Here is an 8,296-nt window from a genome sequence, read left to right on the forward strand (position 1 = left end):
TTACATGCATATTAAATCATTTAATTAGAAGACACTGTAATGGAAACAGTTCTATTTGCCTTCCATTTGTCAAACTGACAGCTCTCTCTGTATGGTAATAAAAGAGTGGAGACTATTTAAAAGAAAAGTGTCTTGTGGTGTCCCCAGGTGACCTCTAATGCACAATTGAACAGATGTTAACACGATGTATTCTGTACATATCTAAACACAGTCTCATATTTAGCCCTCACTTTAAGTGTTAAAGCAACACCAAAGAGTTTTTTGTACCTTAAAATAATGTTTCCAAAATCGTTTCAGTGGTTCATCAACTCGTAACAGGGTGAACAGCACTTTCTGCATTCGCTTCTCGGCTCTCTATCGGCTATAACCGCACTATGTAAGTTTGCCGGATCGGGTAGCGGATCTGTTGTTCGATGGAATGAGACATGAGAAACTACAAATTTGACTTGCATCTGATGTCGCAATACATTGTACTTTCATAAAATCATGCAACATATTCTACCTTGTCTGTGGACATTGTTATTTGCAATGCTGGTGCTGGATAAACAAATAGTGCGTGCGACAGAGGAAAAGTTCTTTGGTGTTGCTTTAAATTGTAGGATATTGTTTCTTTTTTAACTTATCAAGTGAGATGAAATATCTTGTGAATGATATACATTTCTGATGTGGGAGATATAAATCTAATCTGTATGGCAGACTTATAGTACATTAGCTCTTTATACAAACTGCTGTAGAATAATAGTCATCTGGGTGTGCATCTAATTCTGATCTAAAATAAGTGTTATTTGATCACGATACACTGCGTGACTGAGTAGGAGTAAGTCATTTCTGATCTGACCATGAAATAAATTATATTTATTAATTATTTTTTGTTCAACTTCTTTGCCTTCCACAATACATTGTCTTTCAAACACTATAACTCCACACCAAATCTCCAAAACCATACACTAATTCTTCATGTTTGACTCAGTTTTCAATTTGCTAAAACACATTTTGCAAAACACCACACACAATTTTCTATCTAATACACACAAATCTAACAGGAATGAAGTTGATTTTTCAAACACGACCTATTAAAATGCCACACTTATTAACACTCAGTCCTCAATGTACAAACACTCATTACTTTACTGAACACCAACCAATAATTGCCTTAGTATAGGCCAATGAATAGATATACTCTATAGGCATAGATTTATGGTTGAAATGTTCAGAGCCAATGCAGACACTTTGAAATGAAAATTAATTGGACTTTAGCCTAATGTTCTGTCTTTACAAAATCTGCCTTTACGTAACACTTGTCTTTTGTCCCCAAGTTACCATTAGCTCAATATTGTTTTCTGTGCCTTCCAAAATGCCTTATGAACGCACATTTGCTTCTGCAATTGAAAGTGTCTAAAGGCCTATGAATATACAGTACACACCCAACTGACCCCCCCCCCCCCAAAAAAAAAAACACACACACACACACACACACTTTGGAAAAAGCAAAGTAAATTGATAGTAGTCAGTATTTTTTCTTTATAAAAAATACAGTGATTTCTGTCTTTAGTCCAATCAGTTTTTTCAAAACTCTGGTGGTCATTAGCCTGGGTTTTCCCATGCTGCCTTACGGTTTTCACCTCAACGAAGGAACCAATCACAGAACGGAGGGAGGGCAGCAAGACGATGACGACACACCGAAGCCGTTATGAGCTACGTACAGACGCATTTGATAGACATTCGTAGCGCCAAATAAACGTCTCTGGGCATTCGTAAACCACGTTTCAAATACGAGAAAATGAATGTCTAGTTCCCAGACCCCATCTCAATGAGATGAGGTCTGACGTTAGCCAGGCTAGGTGGTCATTGTATTTAGCTTCCTTTTTTCTTGTTGGTTGTGACATACTGTATCATGTAAAAATCACTACTTTTGGTTTCAATATTGCTTACTATGTTCTCTGTGTATTTCAACCTCTCTCTAGATGACTTTTACTCTTGTATGGAAATATACATATAAAGCCCATGAAAGACAGAAGAGCTTTAGGTTTTGAGCAACAATGTGTACATGATGTATCTAAAATGTCATATTATGACAAAAGTGTTTATAATGTGAGGCGAATGTTTGCTTTAGAGAGGTGTTTATGCCATTTTGAATGTTGTGTGTCATTTTACTGGAGATTTGAGGCATTTTGTATTTTGTGTGAGCAATTGTGGGTTTTGTGTGTAGAGTTTTGAAAATGTGTGTAAACAGTAATAAGAAAATAAATAAAAAAAACTTTAGTGCTAATTAGTTGATCTCATTAGTCAAGCAACAATATCTGAACAGCCTAAATTAAGTTTAAATTCCTCTGAAGAATTCTTCTTCTTGTTTATTCATATTCAGTATTTATGGGTACAGTAGGTGTGTGTGTGTGTGTGTGTGTGTGTGTGTGTGTGTGTGTGTGTGTGTTTGTAAACGTATCAGCATGAGTGCCAATGTTTATGAGACCACATGTGTGGGCTTTTTTTTTTGTTCAACACATACACATAACACCACAAATTCCACACCGGAGACAAGACATTATCAAATTAAATTCATCACTCTATGCTCAAGCCTAGCAACTAGGGGGGAGGAAGGAGGATGTTGCTTGGTGTGAGACTGAGTTGACTCTGTTTGTGTGTGTGTGTGTGTGTGTGTGTGTGTGTGTGTGTGTGTGAAGGGTCAAGCTGAGGCACTGTAACAGTTGATGAGGTATGAGAGGGTGACCGTAGCGCAGCGGACTAGGAGGGCAGCTAGGGTCGAAAGAAAAAGAACAAGGGACCAGAATAACTTGGCCCCGGCGAGTTCCGTGGGGGCTGCGGCCCATCAACACCGATATCTGTACTCGGGGGCCAGGGTCGCCCGTGTCACAATGATGGAGGCGTCGCATCACTGGCGGCCGGCGCTTATTTGATCGGAGGCCGTCAGTCAGCAGGCTCTGATGCAGATGGACACGTGCGGGAGACAGGCCTCACCTCGGGCGCCTCGTTATTTTGCTCAGTGAGAGGGGTGTGTGTGGGGGGGGGGGGGGGGATGTGTCAATCTCCAGCATGGCAGCTTGTTGAAAGAGGCTTTCTGAGGCTGACAAGCAAGACTGACAGATAGAGATAGGGAGAGAGAGAGGGAGAGAGGGAGAGAGAGAGAGAGAGGGAGGTTAAAGATGGCAACTATGAGTTATCATTTCAGAAGGACATACAGTGGCTTCCACATTTATTGGCACCCCTGGTTAAAATTTGTATAAAAAGGTACAAAATCACCTTTTGGTGTTTTATCTTAGTTTAACAATGAAAACAATTTTTAATAATAATACACACATGCCACAATTACTGCCAATAAAACAGCTCCTGTAACATCTCATAAAGTTGGAGAATACAAAGCAGTAGGTCTTGAACAAAAAGATCAAATACAAGATATTTTCCTTCATAACTATGTTGTGGGCTGCCCTTTGGTTTACAGTATAAGGGGAAAGTGCAATATGTAAACTCCAGTACAATATACTGTATTAACTATAAGACAAGAGAAGTCTGCGATATGAAGCCTAATTCATACTCTGGCATTAGAACTGCACACACATCAGTGAGGATATGTGTGCTCTAGCCTTCATCCTTTTTCCATGAGGCATCAATAGAGTATCTCATCACTCTTGCAGCTCTCCCTGTCGCCATCATCTTCCTCATCATCATCATCATCCCTGTCATCCAGCCACTCCGCCCTGTGTATCCATGGCCGACGGGCCCCGGCAATAACAGTGACACATTACTGCACCTGCGAAGTCCAATCATCCGAGTCTGCCCTCTCTCTCTCTCTCTCTTCTCTCTCTCGCTCACACACACACTCACACACACACACACACACACACACACACACACACACACACACACACACACACACAGACACACAGACACAAGCAGACACACAGACACACACACACACACACACGTTCACACACAGACACAGACACAGACATAGAAACAAACGCATTGCACACACACACACACACACACACACACACACACACACACACACATACACACACACACACACACACACACACACACACACACACACACACACACACACACACACTCCCCCTTCTCCCTCTCTCGCTCTCTCTCTCTCTCATCCCTTCAGGTATTCTTATTGACGCGCAATCTTCACATGGGAAGAAATATTGCATCAGTAAGGTCACTCTGTTATGAAGACATATTATCATATTATCTGCATGGAGGTCGGAGGACTCTGGCTGGACAAAGCTCATTATAATTGAACATGATACAGAGCTCAGGGGTCTATTACCAGCTTGGCTGCCTGTCAGCGCTTAAGCAGAGGTGTATAGAAATCAGTGGGTGGGGGTGCGGGGTGGGTGGGGTATTGGTGGTGGGGGGTTGATGGAGAAAATGTGCTTAGAAGTAAAAACTAGCTCAGCACTTGTGAATGCTGCAGTGCTGGAGTCTCATTGAGCGTGTTGGGTCTATTAGGTTATACCCTCTCAAATGGGCCTGCTGCTGTTGTTGGATTGGGGGTGGGGTGGAGTGGGGTGGGGTGTTCTATTTGGACCTATCGGGCAGAATCACAGGGCAGAGTGATGGGCGGTATTGAGCTGACGCTCATGCTATCTGGCTCTGGTGGTGGCAGTGTGGAGACTTGACTCAGGCCGGCTGATCAGTTGTCACAGTTGGTTTTGTCACCAAGAGTTGCCTCCAGGCTTGTGTGTTTTCTCTCTCTCTCTCTCTCTCTCTCTCTCTCTCTCTCTTTCTCCTCTGTGTCTGTCTGACTGTCCTCTGTGTGTGTGTGCTTTCTTCCCTTATAATCACAAGGTTGCTTCAATATCATCCACTTGCAGCACTCATTTGTGCCAAGCCACATCAATCATGTGTGCAAAACACTAATGGTGGCATGTTGTGTGAAATTCCTCCAGAGGTGACAGTGATGACATCGCAGTCTAATTATTGGATTCACAGCTCAGAAAATGAGTTGGCTTACTAGATGGTGTGGGTTTGGAGGTAGGGTGGGGTTAGCTGACAAAGGTTGTCAATTGTCAACAGTGACTTCCAGACATTGTTTCCTCTTATTTAAAATGCAAGTATTTTAAAATTGAGTTGCAGTGTTATAAAATGAATGCCTAGAGGTTCAGTCAGGAAACTCTACTTTTGAGAATGAATTGCTCTGTGCATCTCACAGATCTGAAACATTAATATATATATATATATATATATATATATAGGGAGAGGGGGGGTCTATGTCTGGTCTGAGTGATTTTTGAGATTGTCAAACATCTGTTGCTGTTCACCTGCACTAAGGATACTGCATTGTTTTAGAAATATATAAATGATTCTATATAAAATAAATAATCTTATTCAAACCTCCCAAGAGTATCAACTATGCTCAAACGTGAATATAACACTGAAGCCTTGTGTGAAGGATGTTATTGCTTAGGTTACAGCTCATGGCTTCTCTTATTAAGATACAAGAACCAGACTAACCAAATAATTCACACTCCATTACTTTTTACCCCATCTCCCTACGGGTTTCCAAATCACTTCCCCAAGTTCCGACCATTATGACATAATTGCATGCAGATCCGAGTGGTCACCGCTGGAACGGATTTCATTGGTGGAGGCTCCCAGGGGCCTGTGGCTATATTACCCCAAACAGGTTCCCCACCTCGGGGCCTTTTTTGTTCCTCATCTAATTTGTAAAGACTTGCACATCTAATTCATTTACCAGTGGAATGCAGTTACCATATTTGAACAGTTTTTATTTCTCTTGTGCAGCAGGCAATTAACTTTTTTCCTTTGAATCAGAGTCCACGAATGATTTAAAAGTCGATTAAAGGAGAATTCCGGTGTGATATTGACCTAAAGTGTATCGAAACATGATACCGAGTGTGAACGTATGTCTCATAGCCCATCTCGGCTTGTCCCCTGCACTCCAAAATCTGGCGCTAGTTAGCCGATGCTACCAACATCTTTTTCAATAGTGGTGCTTCGGCATCGGGCTAGCCATGCAAATAAATCACTGTTTTACACCCATTTACGAGGCTCAATGTATCTCCACACTTCATTGGTAGACTTCGAGGGCCCTGACATTTAAAACGAGACATTGAGAACTTTGAAAAAGCACTGGTAGTTTACTTACAAGACGATTTATACAGACAGTATCTTCACGAAGTTTAGCGTTTGCAGCCATCTTGAATTTAGTCACGATAAGTCGAGCAACGAGTAAGAATGAACAGCTATGATAAGGGATCAGATTCCAAAAATAATTCAGTGGAAATGCATGGATTCCAGTTGCTGCTACTGGAAGAAACTGGAATCCATGCATTTCCACTGAATTATTTTTGGAATCTGATCCCTTATCATACCTGTTCATTCTTACTCGTTGCTCGACTTATCGTGACTAAATTCAAGATGGCTGCAAACGTTAAACTTCGTGAAGATACTGTCTGTATAAATCGTCTTGTAAGTAAACTACCAGTGCTTTTTCAAAGTTCTCAATGTCTCGTTTTAAATGTCAGGGCCCTAGGAAGTCTACCAATGAAGTGTGGAGATACATTGAGCCTCGTAAATGGGTGTAAAACAGTGATTTATTTGCATGGCTAGCCCGATGCCGAAGCACCACTACTGAAAAAGTTGTTGGTAGCATCGGCTAACTAGCGCCAGATTTTGGAGTGCAGGGGACAAGCCGAGATGGGCTATGAGACATACGTTCACACTCGGTATCATGTTTCAATACACTTTAGGTCAATATCACACCGGAATTCTCCTTTAAGTCATGAGAAACAAAGAGATAGGTAGAGAGAAAGAGAGGTAAAGAGACTGAGGGACAGATGTACGTACATTTTTGCAAATGTAGAGTTATCAGCACCATGGCCAACCTGCAGAAACTGCACGCTATGACACTTATGTTATTTACTTATTACGTTGTATTTATCAAACCTGCAGTTCATCAGGTAAACAGTGCCTTTCTCCGCCCCCTACCACAATTTTTACAAATGTTAACAACTGAACGACATACTTCAATCACAAGCGCAGTTGAATGAATTTAACCGATATGATGACAACATTAAAAGGTTTAGTGATCATGAAATAATAGAATGCATGTCAACAAGCAGGGAGATAATGAAGAGCAGTAGTTCTACTCAAACTACTTGTGCACGTAGGCTATGAAAGATTGGTCAAATCTAGCAAGTAGGAAAGTTTAAGTGAATAACATGAAAGTGAAAGTAAGACATTTGAAATGCCAACGAAAGTGAAAGTTGCTTTTTATATAGTACAAAGACGCAAACTTGTGCTCTAAATAGCGATTCTGTTGTCTTTGAAAGGTTCTCTTATTGACGCATTTAACCGCAAACCGCATTTAACACCTGCTTTTCCAAGGCGGAAATATTTAGGCGCAAAATAGACGTGCACTTTCATGGGCAGTTTTCGTACATACAGGGAATATCTAATTAGGCGCATTTTATGCTTCTCCTCCCATCTTTTTATACAAAACTACCATTTTCCCCTAACCCTCCTATGAATGCATATGCATGAAACAGAAAAGCGCAACTTGACATTCTCAGCTCCCGCGACAAGCAGTCTTCACTTTTACCTCAGTGCGGCCTGTTTGTAGCCTGACGAGCCAGACCCACATTAAAATGTAGGGTCTGGGCACTCACCATTCGCAGTGCTCAGTCCGAGGGGCGGGATAATCAGTTGTCTTTCAAATTCCCTCTGCACGCAATAGGACAGCGGCAGCGCTATGAGTCCCATGCGTTTCCCACCAGCGGAGCTAGTTGGCTAGTTCAAACGTTTGCCAACTTAATAAAAGCTTAACTCGTGTCACACTGTTCGCCAACAGCAACATCCATCTTATTTGTTTTCAAGTAGCAGGGAATTCAAGCCAAACCGTTGCAACTCTGCCATCAATCATTATGTTAAGCCCACCTAACGACTCTATACACGATTTCATTGGCCTGATTGAGTTTCGATTTCTGGAGCTCACAAGCCAACGGAGAGTTGCTAGACTAGCCCTCGCTAGGGGCGCGTCTAGATTTCTAGGCTAGCCTGTTTGTACATACCTCGCCATTTGTTTTACATGCACGTTGCGAAACACATACGCCTGAAGTGGGCGCAAAAGTGTTAGTACATCTGGCCCTGAATGCTTGTTTGGCTTCTACAATGCAGTTATAGTCAACACATGGAATTAATCGGTTGGGGTTTCTGGCATATTGTTATATATTTATCGTTGCACACATGATGAATATGAGTATATTGTGTTCCCAGAATATGAAGTCAACAACCCATGCTGCAA

Source organism: Alosa sapidissima, chromosome 24 (genome assembly GCF_018492685.1).
Source record: "Alosa sapidissima isolate fAloSap1 chromosome 24, fAloSap1.pri, whole genome shotgun sequence".
In the NCBI taxonomy this organism is placed as follows: domain Eukaryota; kingdom Metazoa; phylum Chordata; class Actinopteri; order Clupeiformes; family Clupeidae; genus Alosa; species Alosa sapidissima.